This window comes from Phoca vitulina, unplaced genomic scaffold, assembly GCF_004348235.1.
Source record: "Phoca vitulina isolate PV1807 unplaced genomic scaffold, GSC_HSeal_1.0 scaffold55, whole genome shotgun sequence".
Taxonomy (NCBI): Eukaryota; Metazoa; Chordata; class Mammalia; order Carnivora; family Phocidae; genus Phoca; species Phoca vitulina.
This window is the reverse complement of record NW_022589758.1, coordinates 6131886-6154035: the sequence shown is the minus strand read 5'-3', so window position 1 is coordinate 6154035 and position 22150 is coordinate 6131886. Positions and strand designations below refer to the sequence as shown.

Here is a 22150-nt window from a genome sequence, read left to right as displayed (position 1 = left end):
GGACCCTGGGATCATGACCTAAGCCGAAGGCAGACGCTTAACCGACTGAGCTACCCAGGCACCCCTTAGCTCTATTTTTCTATTTATTTCTGTTCTATTTTATATAAGCAGAAGGAGGGCATAAATGAATGCCTGAAATTAATAAATACAGAGCAGGAAATGCCCCTGTAGCTTGAGTGTTTTATTTACCAGGCACCTAAAGCCCTTAATTAAACAGTGCTTTGTGTCCTTGTTTCAAAACACCACCTTAATATGTCCTCTTAACTTGAAATAGCTATCTGAATTATAAACTGGACAAAATGGGATTCTCCTGAGCTTATTTTTTAACCCCCCCCCCAAGATTCCTTTCCCCTTTCCTGAGCACCTGGGTGTGCTCTCCACTTACCAGAGAAGGAACCATCCTTGTGCATGGGAGTGGTGTTCCCTCTTAGGAGTTTTTGTTCTTTTCTACCTTAATTGTGTGTGTTGGGTTCTCTGGAGCACTCGTCAAGGGTGATAAGTGGTGGTGAGATATTATGATAGCCTTCAGTGGAAGCTTTCCTTTCACTTGGATAACTTTTCCCCCAGTGGAGATGTATGTTATGAACAAAATTTAAGTGATCATTTTCATTAGCTAGGTAACCAATATTATTTAAGCTGTTTTAGTTACATCTTCAGACTGTAAGCTCTCTTTTAGAAATTACTAATTCTAATTGTAGTTTTCTTACTGCAAAACGTGTTTCTGCTTTCCTTTTTTTCCCCTCCTCACCCACCTAAATTTCCACTTAACTTGATTTTGTTTTTGTCAGTCATAAATTATTTCTAAAGAATAATTGCTTCTTATTAATGGTCCATTAGTTTTGACATATCCCTAATCTTCTGGGATGAGATTAGCTCTTTTTATAGTAGAACGGTCAAGAAAGCAGAATGTGGACCGTTTCACTCTACTGTGTTAGCTTTAATTTCTCTTAGTTGTCTTTTACTTTCTCTCAGTTTTGACTAAGGGACCCCAGAAGACTTGGGGCCTTTCTATTAAGGAGTACTGAATATCCTTTGTGGTACATAATTTCATCTTTATTAGTTAAAAACTAAAAGGATTCTTGGGACGCCTGGGTGGCTCAGTGGGTTAGGCGTCTGCCTTCGGCTTGGGTCATGATCCCAGGGTCCAGGGATCAAGCCCCACATTGGGCTCCCCCTGCTTGTGTGCTCACTCTTGCTGATAAATGAATAAAATCTTTAAAAAAATAACTTAAAAAAATTAAAAGGATTCTTGCCACTTTCGTGTGTAAAGAAGATTTCAGAGTGAAATCTTTTAAAGATTTATTTACTTTAGAGAGAGAGAGCTGGGGGGAGAGGGGCAGAGGGAGAGGGCAGAGGGAGAGGGAGAGAGAGCCTGACGCAAGGCTCAGTCTCACGACCACAAGATTACAACCTGAGCCAAAACCAAGAGTCAGGTGCTTAACCACTTGTGCCACCCAGACACCTCTAGAGTGAATGCCTCTTATAATCAGGCCAGTTCAAGCAGGAGATACCACATGCAAGGATCCGGGCTGCCCAATAGAACTTTCCGTGAGGATGCAGATGTTCTATGTTCCACATGGTAGCCACCAGCCACCGTGGGGCTATGGAGCACTGAGGAACTGAGTTTTTAATTGTATTTGATTTTAGATAATTTAAATTCAAATAACCACATGTGGTAGTGGCTCCTGAATTGGACTGTGCAGTTAACTAAATGTTGACTAACCTTGCCAGATGAGGATCTGAAATGAGGAATAAGTTTCAGGCCTTAAACAAGTTACTTCAAACTCATCTATTCTTGGTTTCTCCTCTACAAGCTGTGGTATTTGGTCATTATTCAGCCATTCTCACATGTGCACAGGCCATCAAGTACAGAACCCAGAAGTTACCTCCTGTTGTTCATATCAGATCTGTAGGGCCATGATGGAATCTAGTACCCAAGACTTATTTCTGGCTCCTGGTGGCCCTGGGGTGCCCATGGTCAGCCAACTCCTCTCTGTCCCTGCCTCATTTTTGGCTCTACAAATTGGCTGGAGGATAAATTGGATTGACTTACAAGGCATTACCAAACCATTAGATGAAACCATGAGCTGTACAGGATTTGGGTGGCCTGTGGGGAGAACTTTTCTAGTGAAAGACTGGCAGGGACTGAGACCATAGGCTTAGGCCAGAGAACCCTATGGTGGAAGGTGAGGTTGGTGAGGGCATTTGGGGGCATTGGGCACCACAGCTGAATGAGTCATATTCCCTCTTCTCTAGGACATACTCACCTAAGTAGATAAGCCTCAGCTCTCTTGTTCCAGCTTGTTCTTTACAAACTGTGGCCACAGCTGTTGGCCCATGAGAAGAACTTAGTTGCTTGTCTGTAAGACGGTACACTAGGAAATCTGACTGGTGCTTTCCAACTCTTGAGATACTGTGATCCTCCATTGCCAGCTCAGGAGGCAAGGGAAAGGGTAGGTTTTCCTTCACCCTTTTGTCATGGGGATCACAGCCAAGTAGTCTTGGAGCCAACAGACTTACCAACTTTCCCCTTAACCTCCCCCATTACGACCAAGCAGGGACTTCTGCTTTCTCCTTTATCTCTTATGACCCCATCCCTCTTGCCTGGGTTAGACCTGTCATCTGGGGCCTGACCATTATTACAAGAGCCTTAGAGGTTTCTGTCCCTCCATCCACGTCACCCTCCTGTCGTGGATCCATCTTATCACTCTCTTACCTAACCACCTCTGACATTTGCCTAGCATGAGTGTAGTCTAAACTGCTGATAGGGCAGGTATGTTGAAATGGGGCTCCCACTTACCCTTCCAGCCCCCTCTCTCTGGCCAGTGACCACTTGAAGCTTGTAGCATCCAGCACACTCTGCACCCGCTTACGCTTCACTGCTCATGGACATGCTCTTCCCTGTGCCCAGAATTCCCTTCCTCTCTGTATCTGCCATGTTCATCCTTTAGTACTTGTGTCACATCTCACCTCTTCCCTGAAGCCTTCCCCGACCATACACTTTTGGTGGATTTTTCTTTTCTCCCCCATTTCCATTATGGTGTTGATAATGTTAATGCAGGTAAATCAGATCATGTGCAAATAAACTTGAGGTTGGCATTTGGAAACTTAAGTACACAGATCTTAAGCATATAGTGTGATGAATGTTTATTTATACACCTATATAACCAACACCCAGATCAAAAACCAACATTTCCAGCACCTAGAAAGCTTCCTCATGCCCCCTCCTAGACAGTGGGCCCCAAAGGGAACCATTGTTCTCACCTCTTTTTTTGAAGATTTATTTATTTATTTGAGAGAGAGAGAACATGTGTGTGATGGGGAGTTGCAGAGGGAGAGAGAAACTCAAGCAGACTCTGCGCTGAGCACGGAGTGCTACGCAGGGCTCGATCTCACCACCCAGGAGGTCATGACCTGAGCCGAAATCATGAGTATCACGAGTCGGACGCTTAACCAACAGAGCCACTCAGGTGCCCCCTCACCTCTTTTCACTGTGTTTAGTTTTGCTTGTTTTTGAACTTTATTAAAATGGATTCACATAGCATGCCCATTTTTATTATGGCATAATATACATAATCTAAAACTATTTTAGCAGTTTTTAAGTTCAGTGGCATTAAGGACATTCACATTGTTGTGCATCCATCACTGCCATCCATCTCCAGAACTTTTTCATCAAGTATATACTTTTTTTTTTTTAAAGATTTTATTCATTCATTTGAGAGAGAGTGAGAGAGAGAGCACCAGCAGGGGGAGGGGCAGAGGGAAAAGTAGGCTCCCCACTGAGAAGGAACCCAATGCAGGGCTCTATCCCAGGACCCTGGGACCATGACCCGAACTAAAGGCAGACACTCACCGACTGAGCCACCCAGGCGCCCCAAGTATATACTTTTTTCTGTCTGGTTTTTTTCACTCAGTATTATGTCTGTAAGATTCACTCATGTTGTATATATCAGTTGTTCATTTATTTTTATTTCTGAACAGTATTACATTGTGTGACTGTTACTGTAGTTTGTTTCATCCATTCTTTTGCTAATGGACACATGGGTTATTTCCAGCTTCTTATTCTTTTGACTAAAACTGCTATGAACATGCTTGTACACATCTCTTGGTGCCCATACAAATGCATCTCTATTGCTTATATGCCTCGAAGTGGAATTGCTGGGTCATAAGGTAGGCACATGTTCATCTTTAGCAGATGGTGCCAAACTGTTTTCCAAACAGTTGGAAGCAGTTTCCTATTGTGGTTATAAGAAACTACTGCAAATTTAATGGCTTGTAGCAACATGAATTTATTATCTTATAATTCTGGAAGTCAGAAGTCCTAAAATATGTGTCAGTAGAACCTTTCTGGAGGCTGCAAGGCGAGAACCCATTTCCTTGCCTTCTCCATCCAGCTTCTAGAGGCTGCCTGCATTCTTTGGCTCATGACTCCTTCCTCTGTTGTCAAGGCCAGCAACATAGCAGTAGCTTCCAGTATCTCTCTCTCCAACTTCTTGTTCCATTGTCATATCTCCTCTCTCACCCTCACTCTCCTGCCTCCCCTGTGATTGCATTGGGCCCACTTGGGAAATCCTGGATAATCTTCCCATCTCAACAACCTTAACTTAGTCACATCTGCAAAAGCCTTTTTGTCACAAAAGGTAACATTTTCACAGATTCCAGGGATTAGGACATGGACATCTTGGCAGGGATGAGGGGGAGGACATTATTCTACCTACCACCTGGCTGTACCATTTTGCATTCCCATCAGGAAAGCATCAGAGTTTCAGTTCCTCCACATCTTTGTCAGCAGTTGGTATTGTCAGTCTTTTTAATTTTAGCCATTCTGAGGGGAATGTGGGGGTACATCTACAGCTACCACCTCCAGACAGTATGTCTTCCTTTGCTCTGATACAGCTTTATTGCAGCTGACAAGTATTATAAATATTTGTTTACATGCTTCTGTCTTGGCCAAACCATATATCCTTCATGCAGCAGGTCATAGCTGGTTCAGTAAATGCTCCTTGGATGGTAAGTAATGACTGAGGGCATTTTTTAATAGAGAAGTGAGCAGAGCTAAAAATGTAAATGAAAGCATGTGCTTACAGTCCCATCTCTGGCTTGAAGTAGGGTTTCTCCCAAATAAAAAGTAGGACCAGAGCAAAGAACCTGGTTTCTAGCTTTTGCATGCTGTTGTCTTTCCCAAGATAGTTAATCTATAAGTGAGTAATGCTGTAGAAGGAGATGTGGGCCTCAACTCCTGAGGGCGTTGGTTGGAAATGACTTCACCTTATATGTAAATGAGAGGGGAATGCAGTTCCAGCAGGCAGTCTTCTGGGGAGTCTGATCTTGGACCTTAGCAGTGTCTGAAGTTTTCCTTTTCCCTGGATTCTGCTCCAGTATAGCAACACACTTCAGCTTCTGGCTTGCAGAAGGAAGGACTGGAAGGTGAGTGGGGTTTCTTGATCTCAAGGAATGTAGTGTGTGTAGACTTAAAACCACCTTGAAGACTTGAGGCTGGAATTTCTGAGGTGAAGGTGAAGCCAGAGTAGAAAAGAATTTCTTATGCCCCTGGACACAGAGTGGTGGGTGCAGATGTCTTGACACTAGGGAGATAAACCTGGCAGGAGGAATTAGTATTAGACAAAAGGCAGACCGAATTGTGGCTTCCTTTGGGAAGATTCTAATATGAGTAAGTACTCTCTTGTTCTTTTTGTTCCCAGTTTACTTTGCTGGGCACACCCCTGGTTTCATGAGGGCTATAAGGTTTCAGGGCCTCAGTCTTATCTTTCCAGGCCACTGACGTGTTGGCAGCATTCCTGCAGCCTGGCATTACTTTGACCCTGTGGGGTGTGGCATATGTGAGAGAAATGTTGCCATTGATGTGGCATAGGACTTCTTTGGCGCTCACGAGAAAACCTCTCTGTCACTGACAAGACCTGACTGGTCAATATTTAGATCATAAAGGAGTTGGCCTTTTGAGAAAAATACTAGCTCAGGGTAGGAGTTACTATGTTGGGCCTGTGCTGGGGTTATTGGTCCCAGTTGAGACATACTAACAATGTCACAGCTTTAGGGATTTGAATAAGTACACATGTGATTCACAGGATGATCTACAAACAAGCCAGCCATGCCAGCATGGAGGCATGACTGGGCCTTGGGTCGTGTGGCTGACACATATACCAGGAGGATTGGGATAGGCTGAACAGAGCCATGGCTATGTTTATGGAGTCCCAGTGACTTCCTGGATGTCCTCTCCTCTCTGCCTGGCGTATTTGAGTTGTGGAAAAGTCATGTGGCTGCATTCCTGCTGAGAACTGACCTTCCCACACTCAGACCAAGGGCCTGGCCTTTTGGAGTTACCCTCGGTTGACACCAGGTCTGGAGGGGATCTTGAGAGAAAACATGGGGTACTGCCCCTGTAAGCAGGTGCATGTTAACTTTTTCCAAGACAGACAGTGGATCTTTGCTCCACGTTCTCTGAGGCTGGAGGGGCACCCCTTATCTCCTAGGTCAAGAAGTCCTTTATGTTCATATAGACATCTCTCCTCTAAATGCCTCTCCTCTTGCTTTGCCCTCTGTGAACAGGCAGAACAACCACTCAGCATCCTTTTGACAAAACCTCCCAGTCTCCATAAGAAACCCGGGGCCTTCTGTGGGGCCCAGTTCCCTAAACCTTCCTTACATGACTTTTTGTTTGGTGTTTACTTCTGTAACATTGGTGTCTCCCTTATCTAACTTTTTGCACAAATTACCCATTGTGTAGCCTTTTTACCTCTTTCTTCAGTTAAGAATTTACTGATGAGGTATCACCTCATATCTGTTAGGATGGCTATTATCAAAAAACGAAAGACAACAAGTGCTGGTGAGGATGTGGAAAATTGGAACCCTTGTGCACTGTTAGTGAGAATGCAAACTGGTGCAGCTGCTGTGGAAAACAGTATGAAGGTTTCTCAAAAAAAAAAAAAAAAACCACGTAAAAATAGAATTATACCCTATGATCCAGCAATCCCACTTCTGAGTATACATCCAAAAGAATTAAAATCAGGATCTCAGGGATATTAACACTGTTCACAACAGCTAACATGTGGAAACAACCTAACAAATATCTATGTACAAATGAATGGATAAAGAAAATGTGGTATATACATATAATGGAATATTATCTAGCCTTAAAAAAGAAGAAAATTCTGCAATATGTGACAGTGTGGATGGACCTTTGATGACATTATGAAATAAGCCAGTCATAGAAAGACAAATACTGTATGCATATATTCCACATATATGAAACATCTAAAATAGACAAATTCACAGAATCAAAGAGTGGATTGGTGGTTTCCAGGGGGTAGGGGCAGCAGGGAACGGGGAGGTACTAATCAACAGACATAAAGCTGCAGTTAAACAAGATGAGTAAGTTCTAGAGATCTGCTGTACGGCATTGTACCTGGAGTCAACAATATTGTATTGTACGTTTATAAGTTTATTAAGAGGGGCGCCTGGGTGGCTCAGTCAGTTAAGCATCTGCCTTCGGCTCAGGTCATGATCCCGGGGTCCTGGGATCGAGTCTCACATCGGGCTCCCTGCTCCGCGGGAAGCCTGCTTCTCCCTCTGCCACTCCCCCTGCTTGTGTGCTCTCTCTCTCTCTCTCACACACACACACACACACACACACACACATAAAATCTTTAAAATATAAGTTTATTAAGAATGTAGATCTCTGGGGCGCCTGGGTGGCTCAGTTGGTTAAGTGACTGCCTTCGGCTCAGGTCATGATCCTGGAGTCCCGGGATCGAGTCCCACATCCGGCTCCCTGCTCAGCAAGGAGTCTGCTTCTCCCTCTGACCCTCCTCTCTCTCATGCTCTCTGTCTCTCATTCTCTCTCTCTCAAATAAATAAAATCTTAAAAAAAAAAAAACATAAAAAAAAAGAAAGAATGTAGATCTCTCGGGGCACCTGGGTGTCTCAGCCGGTTCAGCGTCCCACTCTTGATTTTGGCTCAGGTCATGATCTCAGAGTCATGAGATCAATTCCCACATCCGGCTCCGTGCTCAATGTGGAGTCTGCTCAAGATTCTCTCCCTCCCTCTCCCCTTCTCCCCACTCACGCTCTCTCCCTCTCTAAATAAATAAATAAATAAATAAATAAAAATTTTTACTTATTTGAGAGAGAGAGTGTGATAGAGAGAGCACAAGCAGGGGAAGCTGCTGAGGGAGAAGGAAAAGCAGGCTCCCCGCTGAGCAGGGAGCCCAACATGGGGCTCGATCCCAGGACCCCCGGCATCATGATCTGAGCCGAAGGCAGATGCTTAACCGACTAAGCCTCCCAGGTGCACCTAAATAAAAGTCTTTAAAAAAAAAAAAAGAATGTAGATAGCATGTTAAGTGTTCTTACCACAATAAAATTTAAAAAATACAAAAAATTTAAAAAGAATTTACCATTTAAGACTTTAATCTGATCAGTTACCATTTTAGTAGCTATGTAGCTAAGTAAGTAGCTATGAGGATGTGGGCTAGTTTCTTGGTCTGTTCTTAGCCTCAGTTTCTTTACTTATAAAATGGGGAAATAACAGAAATTCCTCACAGTGTTGACCGGAGGATTGTATGAGGTAATGCATGTAAAGTATTTAGTACAGTGTCTGGCACATAGGTGCTCCGTGAGGTAGGTGGTATGGCCATCATCATCTGTGCATCGAGTGTAAGACCCCAGACCTTATGTCTATGAATATAAAAAATACTTTGAGGGTGCCTGGCTGGCTTAGTCCGTTCAGCATATGTCTCTTGATCTCAAGTTCGAGCCCCATGTTGGGGGTAGAGATTACTTAAAAATAAAATCTATAAAATCTATATATATGTATATATTTGTATATAGCATACATTTATATCAATGTACTTATATTGATATATTTGTATCTTGGCTTTGCCTTCCAAGGAACTAATGACCTAGTGAGATAGGCTTTCTCTAATTTAATATAATCCAAGTCTAACACTGAAAAGTACCATAAATGGAAATACAAAAATGGACCACGAGGCCATAGATAAGCACAGTTAATTCTGGCAGAGGACCCAGGGACAGTCTTTGTGCATGTGTGAGTCTTCCCAGTCACTTACATTAGGTGTCCTGTGGTTAGCAGGACAACACTGCCAAGTACTCAGCGAATTGTTACTGGAGGCCTGTCTTTGGCCAGACTCTCCACTTTCTACATAGGAATGGTGGTTCTTTTTCTCCCACTCAGACTCAATTTATATATTGAAATTCTTGAAGGATACAGTTGTACCATATTCAGGAGTCTGTTCAGCCAGTGGCATTCCTTTTCCTCTTCCTGTAAGTATGTCAGAGACTTGTCCTATGTCCAGTTTCTCATTGTCCTAGGTGAACTTACTCTTCTCACTTTGTGTAGTTAGCATTTTTCCACAAGGGACACAGGAGAATAGAGGAAAATTCTTATTTTTTTGTCCTCTATCCCTCTTTGACACCCACTGCTAGATGTTTTGCTCCATAAATTGGCCTGGAGATCAAGACATCATTCAACTTTCTGGAACTGTGGAAACTGTCATGGCTTTTGGCAAGATAAGAGAGTTGAGTGGTGTGCTATAAGTTTAGAATTTTAGACTCTGTGCTGGCCAGTATGGTAGCCAATTGCCCCATGTGGCTATTTAAATTAATTAAAATTAAATAAAATTTAAAATTTAGCTCCTCAGTTGCACTAGTCACATTTTAAGTACTCAGTAGTCCCATGTGGCTAATGGCTACTGTATTGGACAGCATAGATACAGAACATTCCTTTCATTGCATAAAGTTCCATGGGACAGCACTGGTTAGAGGGTTATCTTAACAGTTGTAAGCTACTTAATAGAGAGAGGAAGACATAGATGTTTATCCATGCTGTGATGGTTTTGATCCTTCTTCCTTGATCCTTATTCCAAATGATCCAAGTTGGATGTATAAGCATTAAATGTAACTGCCTAATCAACTGAACCTTGACTAATGCATGTAAAGTATTTTGACTTTGAATGTGTAGTGCAAAAACGGTATTCACTTTCTGAAGTCTTTTTTGTACTGCCATGTTACCCTGAAGCAGCTATCAAGTGTGGATTCTTAGATGAGAGAGCCCTTATTTTTTTAATTGCTTTTTTTATTGTGGTAAATTATATATAACATAAGCTTTATCATTTTAACCATTTTAAAGTGTACAATTTGGTGGCATTAAGTGCATTCACAGTGTTATGTGACCATCACCACTATCCTTTTACAGAACTTTATATCATCTCAAACAAAAACTATACCCATTAAATAGTAACTCTGCATTATGCCCTCCCCCTAATCCCTGGTAACCAATATTCTATTTTCTGTCTCTTTCTTCTAGGTACCTCATATAAGTGGAATCATACAACATTTATCCTTTTGTGACCGGCTTATTTCACTTAGCATAATGTCCTCAGGGTTCATCCATGTTGTGGCATATATGAGAATTTCATTTCTTTTTAGGGCTGAATAATATTACATTGTATGGATAGACCACATTTGTTTATCCATTCATCTGTTGATGGACACTTGGGTTGCTTCCACCTTTTGGCTATTGTGAACAGTGCTGCTATGTACATGGGTGTCCAAGTATCTGTTTGAGTCCCTGCTTCCAATTCTTTAGGATATATACACAGAAGTGGAATTGCTGGGTAATATGGTAATTCTATCTTTGGCTCTGATTTTTTGGAAACAGTTTAAAAATTATTATTGAGATATAATTCATATAACATAAATGTCACCCTTGTGAAGTATACAGTTAAGTGGTTTTTAGTATATTCACAAGGTTCTACAATCACCCCCACTTGTTTTATAGCCTCTTAGAAAGCAGAGTTGGGGAGAGAGAGAGAATCTTGAAGGCAGCTTAAGTGGAAGGAAGGGAGCTTTCAAGATTAGTATAAGACTCTTTAAAAAAGTAATTTGTGGGGCACCTGACTGGCTCAGTTGGTGGAGCATGCGACTCTTGATCTTGGGTCATGAGTTCAAGGCCCACGCTGGGGGTAGAGATTACTTTAAAAAAAAAAAAAAGATACTTCTACCAAACACTTGGAACGCTGTGCATTGTTTAGCAAGAATACTCTGCTCACTGTGAGGCTTTTAGACTGAAATTCAGAAAGTCTCCCCTGCTACCTGACATATTTTCAGCTACTTATGAGGCCTTATTTTATGGAACGGGATGTTGAATAACCTCACAAATGGGTCAGACTGCTCAGGAGTGCTCTGGAAGCTGTGGCTTCTTTCTTCTTTACTGCACCCCCTATGTTTGCTTTGTCAGATATTCTTCCCTGGCTTGAAAGTGGTTCTATTCCTTCTCTGGTGCTGATCCCAAATTCTGCAACTTCTTGGTTTCCAAACATCAGATTGTTTACAATAAATACCTTCAGTATTGATTTTTAGATTTCAGATTGCTCTGCTTTGAAGCAAATAAAACTTTTAATAATAACTTTTGTTATTGAACAACTCAGGGATTAGGGGTCCTGACCCCTCTGTGCAGTTGAAAACCTGCATATAATTTTTGACTCCTCCATAATTTAACTACTGATAACCTATTGTTGACCAGAAACCTTACTGATAACATATAAAGTCGATTAACACATATTTTGTGTTATATGGATTATGTACTCTATTCTTACAATAGAGTAAGCTAGGGAAAGGAAAGTGTTAAGAAAATCATTAGGAAGAGAAAATATATTTACAGTAGTGTACTTTATTTATTGGGAAAAAATCCTCATGTATGTGAACCCACATAATTTAAACCCATGTTGTTCAAACCTGTGTTGTTCAAGGGTCAACTGTATATGCCATTCATACATTACCAGGGTGCTCTGATTTTTGCTTGTTCTTGTCGTGTAGTTGTGGTTTTAATATTTTATGGTTTAGGGATGGTCTTCTGATAATTGGCCAGCTTTCTTTACTTTGTTTTTTTTGAAAGATTTATTCATTTATTTATTTGAGAAAGAGAGCATGTATGCATGTGAGTGGGGGGAGGGGCAGAGGGAGAGAATCTTCAGACTCCATGCTGAGCACAGAGCCTGATGCAGGGCTCCATCTCATGACCCATGAGATCATAATCTGAGCCGAAACCAAGAGTCGGATGCTTAACTAACTGAGCCACCCAGATGCCCCTCTTTACATTTTTTTATACTGTATAGTTCCCCCACTCAGAGTATATAATTCAGTGGTTTTTAGCATATTCAGAGTTGTGCAATGTACAACCATTACTACAATCAATTCTAGAAAATTTTCTTCACCTCAAAAAGAAATCTCATACCCTTTAGCAGTCACTCCCTGTTTCCTCCCAACACCCAGCCCTAGGAAACCCAGTCACTAATCTACTCTGTCTCTATAGATTTGGGGCAAGCTGTCTTGCATCCTTAACAGTGATTTTTTTTAAAGATTTTATTTATTTATTTGACATAGAGAGACACAGCGAGAGAGGGAACACAAGCAGGGAGAGTGGGAGAGGGAGAAGCAGGCTTCCCAGAGCAGGGAGCCCGATGCGGGGCTCAATCCCAGGATCCTGGGATCATGACCTGAGCTGAAGGCAGCCGCTTAACGACTGAGCCACCCAGGCGCCCCCTTAACAGTGATTTTTTCTCCCCTAAATTGTACTATAAGCCACCCACCCATCTTTCCCTCCCTGTTGCATTCTTGTCATTTGTCTATTTCTTTTTTTTTTTTTTTTTTTTAACTCTTGTGATAGTAGTAGGTTAGCTATAAATCCTTCAAAGTAGATGGGGCACAACTGCAGGAATTCATCCTAAAACAGCAAGGATGGACAGGTAGCCACTGCTGAGCCCTGGAACACCCTTTTAAGGTACCTGCCTTTATTCTATACTTTGAAGCCGGCTTTCTTTTCACTGGGTGGGCTGCCAGGACCTTGAGAGCTAAGCCAGTGAGAGCCGCTGGGCCAGAAGCTGCCCTGGGATTGATCCCTGATCCCATGTAAGTTCCAGGACAGAAATCAAATACACAATTTCCAGATGTGTAAATTCAGTAACTTCTTCTCTAACAGGAACAATATTTAATAGTCATTAATGGTAGAAGAGCTTCAGAATCTGCAAATATCTGTCTGTACCATGCCAGTCACTATTACTGGCAATGAGAAAAGATTGGTGCACTTGAGCATAAATAGTTTATTCATTTAGTATAGTGTTTTTCTCACTTTTGTAGTCAGATGCCCTGGGATTAAATCCTGGTTCTGCTTTTCTTAGCTAGGTGACCTTGAGCAAGTCCACTTCACCTTTTTGGAAGACTCCTCTCTTCCTCTCTGAAGGGGAGAATAATAAATCTGACTGCATGAGGTTGTTGTGAGATTTAAATAGGATAATACAAGCAAAGCGCTTAATACAGTGCCTGGCTAAGAGTAAGAGATGAATAAATGTTAGCTGGTATTAAGGGGCTGTATTTATTATGTGTCTGCTGTATACAAGGTGCCAGGTTAGGTTCTACAAGAAATAAACCAGGGTCTCATGAATGGAATTCAAGCCCTCTTGGTGTTATAGTTGTGCCTGGAGCTTGATGGTTAATGCTGGGGAAGCAGAGGCTAGGTGGCATCCACATTTTACTTGTCTCCTTAGAACTATAAATTTTATTAAATAATTTTCATAAAACACAGTGTTGATTATAAACATCAACACAGGAAAGATTTGGCTGAGGTTAGGTTTTTCCATTCATCCCCTGCATGAATGGTGGGGCAGGCTACTGACTGCCTACCTCACAACCATCCTTCCCTTCCTACAGAGCTCAGGTATTGGTGTAGACAGCAGTGGGGCCATGCTCTGAGTCACTTCAAGCCTAAGTCATTCTTGGTGGTTGCATTCTCCTAGATATTGTCATTTCTTGTGGGCAAATTAAAACATTTTATCATTTACTGTTGGCCACTGGTAGCCATAATCAAGGCAAACCATGTTTTTCAAAACAAACTTGACAAAAAAGGGTAGTCATGATCCTACTTAATGAATATCCTAATTTTTTTTGTCTTAAAAAGACATCAGTAGTGTTCATTCCCAGGCATGCTCTGTATACATGTCTCTTATTCTATTCCATCTCCATATTGCTGCTGTCAGAACGAGTACCAGCAGGCTGTTTCTGTGGAATTTTCTGAGCCACGTGAGAGAGAAGCACAGTGTAGTCTTAGAACAAGATCTGTCCTGCCTTTTCTTGTGTTCCAGAGTCTACTTTGGTTGAGAGAAATAGAATAAACTTCTGTTTGGGGAGGAACTTTGGGGTTTTTATTTCTTAAAACAGAAAATGGTGAGCATTCTAATGGTAGAAGTCATGTATCAGTTTTAGCATGAGAGAACCATGTTTGACCTGGTTGTAGATGGTCAGAGTCAGCTGCAGTCTGGTGCAGGCTAAGCCTTCTGACCTACAGGAGGATAGGGCCAGGGGCTGGGCATTAGAGTGTCTCCCAAAGGCATCTTTAGATAGAGCCTCAGCCCCTTAACTCAGTGTTGTCTTGGGAAAAAAATCTTTTAGGACTTCACTTTCCCATCAGTAAAATGGTATTACTTCCTGCAGTTGTATTAAAGATTAGAAAAAATACATCTAAAGCACACAGCATGCTGCCTTTCAGGGGTTAGACTTGTTGAGTAGTCTTTCTGGGCTTGGAAAAGAATGGTGAGTTTGCTTTGTGGCACCTTCAAATGAGCACAGAGACCAGGCCAATCAGTTTCTTTTGGTCAATTAAACATCCCTCAGGGGGCGCCTGGGTGGCTCAGTCTGTTGAGCATCCAGCTTAATATCAGCTCAGGTCTTGGCCTCTGGGTTGTGAGTTCAAGGTCCATGTGGAACCTACTTAAACAAACAAAACAGTTATTTTATCCAGGGGGAGCAAAAAGTGTGTGACACACACTGACACTCCTTTATCCCATCCATCCCATGCTAGACTCAATTCATCACCTGGAAGCGGCCTCAACATGCTTCCAACACCATGCTCCAGGGAGCCACTGCCAGGCAGTCAAGGTCAGCAGGAGAGACGCAGGCTGGCTGTCACCCCTGTAGCATGTAGTATGGGTGAGGGTGCTGACCTGCACCCCCACTCTTCCATGGCAGTGTCTCTTGAACGTCCTGTCTAAACATGAGCCTGGCTGAATCACAACCCTGTAACACTCTTTGCTCTTTTTCCACAGCAGCTAGTCTTTTCTGCTTGTCATCTCTGTTAGTCCTCATTTCTTTCTAGCTTCTATTTCAGCAGCATCTCCTTTAGCGTGAAAATGTCCAGAAGACATTTCTATTAACAGCCTTGACAGAGTCTAAGGACAGGTACTTAAATGAAGCTTCATCCATTCCGAAAATGTTTATTTATTTATTTATTTATTTTTTTTTTTTATTTAAAGATTTTATTTATTTATTTGAGAGAGAGAGAATGAGAGAGAGCACATGAGAGGGGGGAGGGTCAGAGGGAGAAGCAGACTCCCTGCTGAGCAGGGAACCCGATGCGGGACTCGATCCAGGGACTCCAGGATCATGACCTGAGCCGAAGGCAGTCGCTTAACCAACTGAGCCACCCAGGCGCCCCCGAAAATGTTTATTGAGTGCCTGACATGTGCCAACCTGTGATACATGATAGAGTCAACACAGTCCTTAGCTTTCCAGAGCTCAGTCTGGTAAAGATAAAAAGTGGACAAATTTATTCTCTTGTTTAGTTCTCCCCTCCACCCTGGGCAAAGGCAGAACTAACCTCCTTTTACAGGGAGAAAGGAGACTCAAAGAACTGTTGATTTGTTAAACAGCTACTGCATGGAGCCAGATTGCTTTTTAGCAGCATGCTGGTGAAGGCCTTGCTTAGGGACACCCTCTTACTGGCTGGCAGTGGGGCATCCACACAGGAGCATGAATGGTGGGGCAGGCTACTGACTGCCTACCTCACAACCATCCTTCCCTTCTTACAGAGCTCAGGTATTGGGGTAGACAGCAGTGGGGCCATGCTCTGAGTCACTTCAAGCCTAAGTCATTCTTGGTGGTTGCATTCTCCTTTGCCATGTATTCACTCTCCTGGTCTCCCTTATAGCCATGTGACCTAATACCTGCCATGAAGACTTAAGGGGAAGACACCTAGAGGTCTTTCTGGGATCAAAGAGAAATGAGCATGAGGAGAGAGCCCCTTCCTTCCTGTTTTGGCTCCTACCCTCTTCATTGCACTTCACCTGGTCTCCTGTGAGAATATGATATTGGAGCTGTGGCAGCCATCTCGTGGTCATGAGGGGGAGATACACTGAAGGATGGCTAAGTAGAAAAACAAACAGATCTTGAGTCCTTCATCTTCCAGCCATTGAAGGAACCCCAAGACTCTTTTTCTAAATGCCTCTTGATGAATGAGATCACAAATGTCTTTGTCCTGGGCTTCTCCAAGTGTGATTCAGAGCCCGGCATCATCATTGTCACCTGGGCGCCTGTCAGAAATGGAAATTCATGGGTTCTTTCCCAGCCCTTCTGAATCAGAATTTTGTGCTGTCCAGCTCAGTTGTACTTTTACAACCCTTCCAGGTGATTCTGATGCAAAATCAAGTTTCAGGGCCTTGTTTAAGCCATTGTAGCTTTCCTAAAACTGATGCTGTCAGGGTCGATAAGAAAAGAGCTGCCATTCACCCATCAGTCCTCTGTGTAAAGATGAGGACCAGGTTTGTCAACACTGGCAGCCAAGTTACCCCAGTGGCTGTGACGTGGATCTATTGGCTCAATTGGTTTGATGATGCTTTTCCCAGGGGGCCCCAGTCAAACCTGCCTGGGTTTGGGGGTGTCAGTGTCTGGGTCTGCAAGCCCCTGTCTGAGCCCAGCTTAAGCCCCCATATCCTGCCATTCCCAGTGGAGCTCTAGAAGTCCTTTGAATGTGACACGTATAGATATTTGTTTCCCCTGTGGAAAAGAATTCTCCAGTAAGTAGAGGGTGATGGAGGAGACACCAGACTTAAAAAGTCTCACAGATATCTGAGGTGTTCAGACAGCAAATACTTGCTGAGGGCCTACTCAGGGCTGGACTCTGGGCTGAGTGCAGAGAAAACAGTGGGAGACAAGATAAAAAGACATGGTGGAACTCAAGTATCACAACTGCAGTGATGAGGACAGATAGGGACTGTGGGTACACGTAGAATGCTCCCTCCTGGGATACCAAAGTAGAGCAGGGAATGTTTCCGGGAGGAAGTAGCTGCTTATCCAAGAGTATTCAAAGTATATGTGTTGGGGTACAGATTGGGGTGTTCAGGCAGGGGCTGCAGCTTGTGCAGAGGCCTAGAGGTAAGAGAGACCCTGGCTTCTTCAGAGAAGGGACAAGAGCTCAGTGTGCCAGGAGGGCAGAGTCCCCTGGGAAATGGTTCTAAGCTCTCAGACCCAGGGATGCATCTGAGAAGCAGGTTCAGATGTAGACAGAATGATATTTAAATGATTTATTAATGTGAACCGGGCTCTCATTGTCTTAAATGGAAATAATTTATTTACTGCTTTTTATTAAGGCCCGCTAAATGCTGCTTGGGCAAAACAGGCATGTCATGGACACTGCCTTGATCTCACCTCCTGTGCTGCCCTGTTCCCTCTGCATTTTGCTGTTGAGTAAAATAATGATATGTACTCATTTCTGTGAACAGGGGCACTTGCTGTTTATTTGGGACCTTCATAAAGCCACTTCATCTCATTAGGCCTCCCTTTTCTGCTCCTTTGAAGTGGACTAAAATAGTATTACCCTAGCTTGTCTCATCCTAAGAACTATCTGGTCTGCTTGTTGGAAATTCAGATTCTCTGCCTCCTCTTGGGAGATGCCATTTCACCAGGTCTGAGAAGTTTGGGAATTTGTACATTTTAAATTAACTTTATGGTGTGTGTGTGTGTATGTATAATTTATGTACAGGCATACTTTTGTATATATAATTTACATACAAAAAATGCACCCATTTTATTTTTTTTAAGTATTTATTTGAGAGAGAGCAAGCAGGGGGAAGAGCACAGGGGGAGGGAGAAAGAATCTCAAGTAGCCTCCACACCGAGCGTGGATCCCAACGCCGGGCTTGATGCCACGACCCTGACTGAGATCACGACCTGAGCCGAAATCAAGAGTCGGACACTCAACCAACTAAGCCACCCAGGCGCCCTGAAAATGCACCCATCTTAAATGTACCAATAGATGTGCTCTGACAAATGTATACATTCCAGAAATCACTCCCGCAATCAAAATAGAGACCAGTCGGTCCAAACACCTTGCAGACACTCCCCACCCCCAGCCCTAGGCAATTATTGATCTGCTTTCTGTTACCATAGATCAGCTTTGCCATTTTTAACATTTCCTATAAATGGAATCTTACAGAATGTACCCTTTTCTCTTTGGCTTCTTTCATCTGGCATGTGTTTGAGATTCATATGTGGTGTGTGTGTGTGTGTGTGTGTGTAAGCATTTTGTTGCTGAGGAGTACTAAGAATATACGACTGTTTCTGCTGCATTGCCGTTTTAACCATTCTCTTGCTGATAGTTGGATTGTTTCCAGTTTTGGGCAATAGATACTGTGAGCATTCACGTGCAAAACCGCTTTGTGGACATACATTTGCATTTCTCTGGGGCAGATCCCTCAGAGTGGGGTTGCTGGGTCATGATAAATGTATGCTTTAACTGGGAAAGGAACGGCCAAACTCTTTTCCCAAGTGGTTGTGCCAGTTTACATTCTCACCTGCAGTTCAGGAGAGATCTAGTTGCTTTGCATCCTTTCCAGCACTCAGTATGGTCAGATTTTTATGGGATTTAAAAAAATTTTTCTCTTTCTAGTGGTTGTATAATGGAATCTCATTGTGGTTTTACTTTCCATTTTCTTGATGATTAAAGATACTGAGCATCTTTTCAGATGCTTCTTGGCATGAGAAGTGTCTGTTCACATATTTTGCCCTTTTTTTAATGAGTTTGTTTATTTAGCTGAAAGAATTTTTTATTTGCTTGTATTTCAGAATTTTACATCTTTATTCACAGGTAAGATTGGTCAATAGTTTTTTTATGTTAGGTTCAAGTGTTTTTCTTTTATAACTTTTTTTTAAGATTTTATTTACTTATTTATTTATTTGACAGAGACAGAGATAGCGAGAGCAGGAACACAAGCAGTGGGAGTGGGAGAGGGAGAGCAGGCTTCCCGCGGAGCAGGGAGCCCGATGTGGAACTTGATCCCTGGACCCCGGGATCATGACCTGAGCCGAAGGCAGACGCTTAACGACTGAGCCACTCAGGCACCCCTCTTTTATAACTTTTTATTATATTCTGGATGCAAGTTCTTTATCAGAGGTCAGTATTGTGAATATTTTCTACTTGTCTGGTTTGCCTTTTCATTTTCTTAGTGATGTCTTTTTGAAGAACAGAAGATTTAAATTTTGTTGAAGTGAGATTTATCAATTTTTTTTTCAATTTTTTCTTTTATAGTTTGAGCTTCTTGTGTTCTAAGAAATCCTTGCCTACTCCAAGGTCATGAAGATGTTCTCTTAGGTTTTCTTCTAGAAGTTTTATAGGTCTGTTTTGAGTTAATTTTTGTATATGATGCAAAGTACGGATTGAAGTTCATTTTTTTTTGCATATGGATAGCCACTTGTTCCAACACCATTTTTTGAAAAGACCATTCTTTCCTCATTGCATTACCTTGATGCCTTTGTTGAATATTCAGCTGCTCATATATGTGTGGCTACATTTCTGGACTCTTCATTGTGTCCTCTTGTTCTTTGTGTCTGTTTTTATACCAACACCATACTATCTTGATTATAGGAATCTATATTTTTAGTAAGTACTCCTAGAAGTTTCTCATGATCATGTCCACTTGGGAAACACTGTACTAGAGTTTTCTAAAGATCCTTCCAAGAATGACAATCTTAAGTCTCTGTATTCCTGCCAGCTCAGCTTCAGTTTGTACTCCAGCTCCTTGCTGCTTAAAGTGCGGTATCCGGGAGCTTGTTCAGAATGCAGATTCTCACCTCTCCCCAGACTTAGTGACTAGAACTTGCACTCATTATAATGAGATCCCCAGCTGATTCCCATCAGGGTTGCACAGCACTCTCCTAGATGTAATTCCCCTGAAACAGAGCTTTCTAGCTTTTTGGATCATGAATAACTCCACAATTAGAAACACATAGTACAATGTGCCTATCGATGTAGCTGAAACAGATTTTTACAAAACAGTGACTACCCTTCCTTTATTTCTGCTTTCTTTTCTATTCCCTTTTCTTTCCTCTCTTCTACCATATTCCTCCCTCCTTCCCTTCCTATTCTTTCCTGTTGAACTATAAAGTTCACCCATTCTCAGTGAACAGTTTGAATTTATATAGCTGTGCAGCTAACTCCACAGCCAAATTCTAGAATGCTTCCATCATCCCAAAACTTTCCCTTCTGCCTTTTTACAATCAATCCTACACTATTTATTTAAAATACTGGTAGCTACCTACAGTTTGCAAAGAGTCCTACACTGGAGTTGGACTAGCTCTATAACAGCAGTGCTCAGATTCGGCGAAAAGTGGTTCTGAACTGGGCCAAAGGCCCTGTGACATGACTTCCAAGCACAGAACTACTTTTACACAGAAAGTTATTTGTAGTATATTTCTGTCACACAACAATGCATCATATATTTACAAGAACTTAAACATGTAGAAATTAGTTGCTGAATCTATAAGTTAAAAGAATCTTGACCATCTAAAACCCTTGAGTTGATATGTCTACATATTTTTGAATCTAGTTTAGTTGTTTGGTTGTGAGTTAGACCAACAGTTTGCAAAGAGGTGAAATGATTTCAGCTGTTTTGTTCAGCAGTAGCCAGTCACATGTGTCTGAAATAATACAATTTCCAAAAATATAGAGGGCTTGATTTGTGAAGTTTTATTGTCCACGACAGGTTCTAAAAGTCCAGTCCTTAAATGATTTAGAAGCCCAGAGTTGAGTACATATTGTAGATTTCTGTTGTCAGTGTGTAATACATTTTCCTTTGTAAGCAATGACTTTAAGGCAAGGCCTTGTCTTTCTAGGCAACTCTTCCCATCCTGCCACCTGCCAGTCTATAGTTCTAGAGTCAGAACACCTGAGTTTGTAGCTTCTGCTGTTTACCAGTTGTGTGGCCTCAGGCAAGTGTTTAACCTCTCAGTTTTCCCACCTGGAAAATGGAGACAATATTAGTACTTACCTCATAGATTTGTTGGGAAAATTAAGTGAGTGTAGACATGTCAAGCATTTAGGACTGGGCCTGCCATGATCAATATTGGTTATCATTATCATCATTGTTGTTATTATCTTTATTCTCTAAACTAGCTATTGGCAAAATCTCCCATTTAGCTATTTTCTAGGCTCCCCAAATTCCTTAACAACCAGACTTAACTCATTGCTCATCACCTTCCCCCCAAGTTCTCCTTATTTTTGTAAATGGTGTCAGCCACTCTTCTCCAGGCTGCCTAGGCCCAGAACCTCAGCTTGCCTTTGGTTCTCTCCTTTCCACCTTCACTCAGTTGCCTATTTGTGTAGCATCTACCTCTCTGTGCTAGAATTTATCCTTTCCTTTCCATTCCATTCCAGTTTAAATCCTCACAAACTCTCATCTGGATTATTCATTCACTGTGGCGCTGACATAGGAGGACAGGGTTTCTGTGGGCCAGGTCCTGGACCCACCTGGGTGGGCTGGGAGGACAGGATGGGGTGCAGGGTGGGCCTCGGCAGTGTGAGGGACAGGGCAAAGGAAAGTAGGGAGAGAGCTGTGAGGAGGACCAAGCCACACCTCAGAGACCCCCCCCCCCCGTATTTGAATTGCCTGTAGCTTTTATGTTCTTCATGGACATCTCTTTGCATAAAGTCCTTAGATCAAATTGAACCAAATCGTTCATTATCAGCTTGAATGATCACCTGGAGAAAAACTTCAGAAAGTGTTTTACCCCGATACCTGCTCTTTATCTTTGTTTCTGACATTTGGTGACCATCTTAGCTATGGTATGTGTAGGACCATCATGCCCTGTCCTGAGCAGAGAACTCCAATTTTGAAACCTCAGAAGATTGATACTATGCTTGATGAAAAAACCCAGTGCTGTATTGATGAGTGAAACCTCAGGTTGCCTTGGGAACACAGACATCCTTCCTGTTACTATAAAAAGGAACACAGTGACTGCAGTCATGAGGCAACCTACATTTTACTGATTCTTTGTGGTGAAAAAAAAAAGT

The 22150-nt window shown here is 42.3% G+C and overlaps 1 protein-coding gene across 7 annotated transcripts in view; it reads left to right on the top strand.

Annotated features, from left to right (window-relative positions):
• Positions 1-22150, top strand: part of MAP7D2 (MAP7 domain containing 2) — a 110631-nt gene that overhangs the window by 9373 nt on the left and 79108 nt on the right. Inside the window, exon 1 of one of the 7 annotated variants that reach the window (XM_032389539.1) lies at positions 5264-5427. The exons of the other annotated variants lie outside the window; for them this stretch is intronic. The gene's annotated coding sequence lies outside the window, so the exon portion shown is untranslated. Of the gene's footprint in view, positions 1-5263; positions 5428-22150 lie in introns of those variants that run through there. 7 annotated transcript variants of the gene reach the window in all.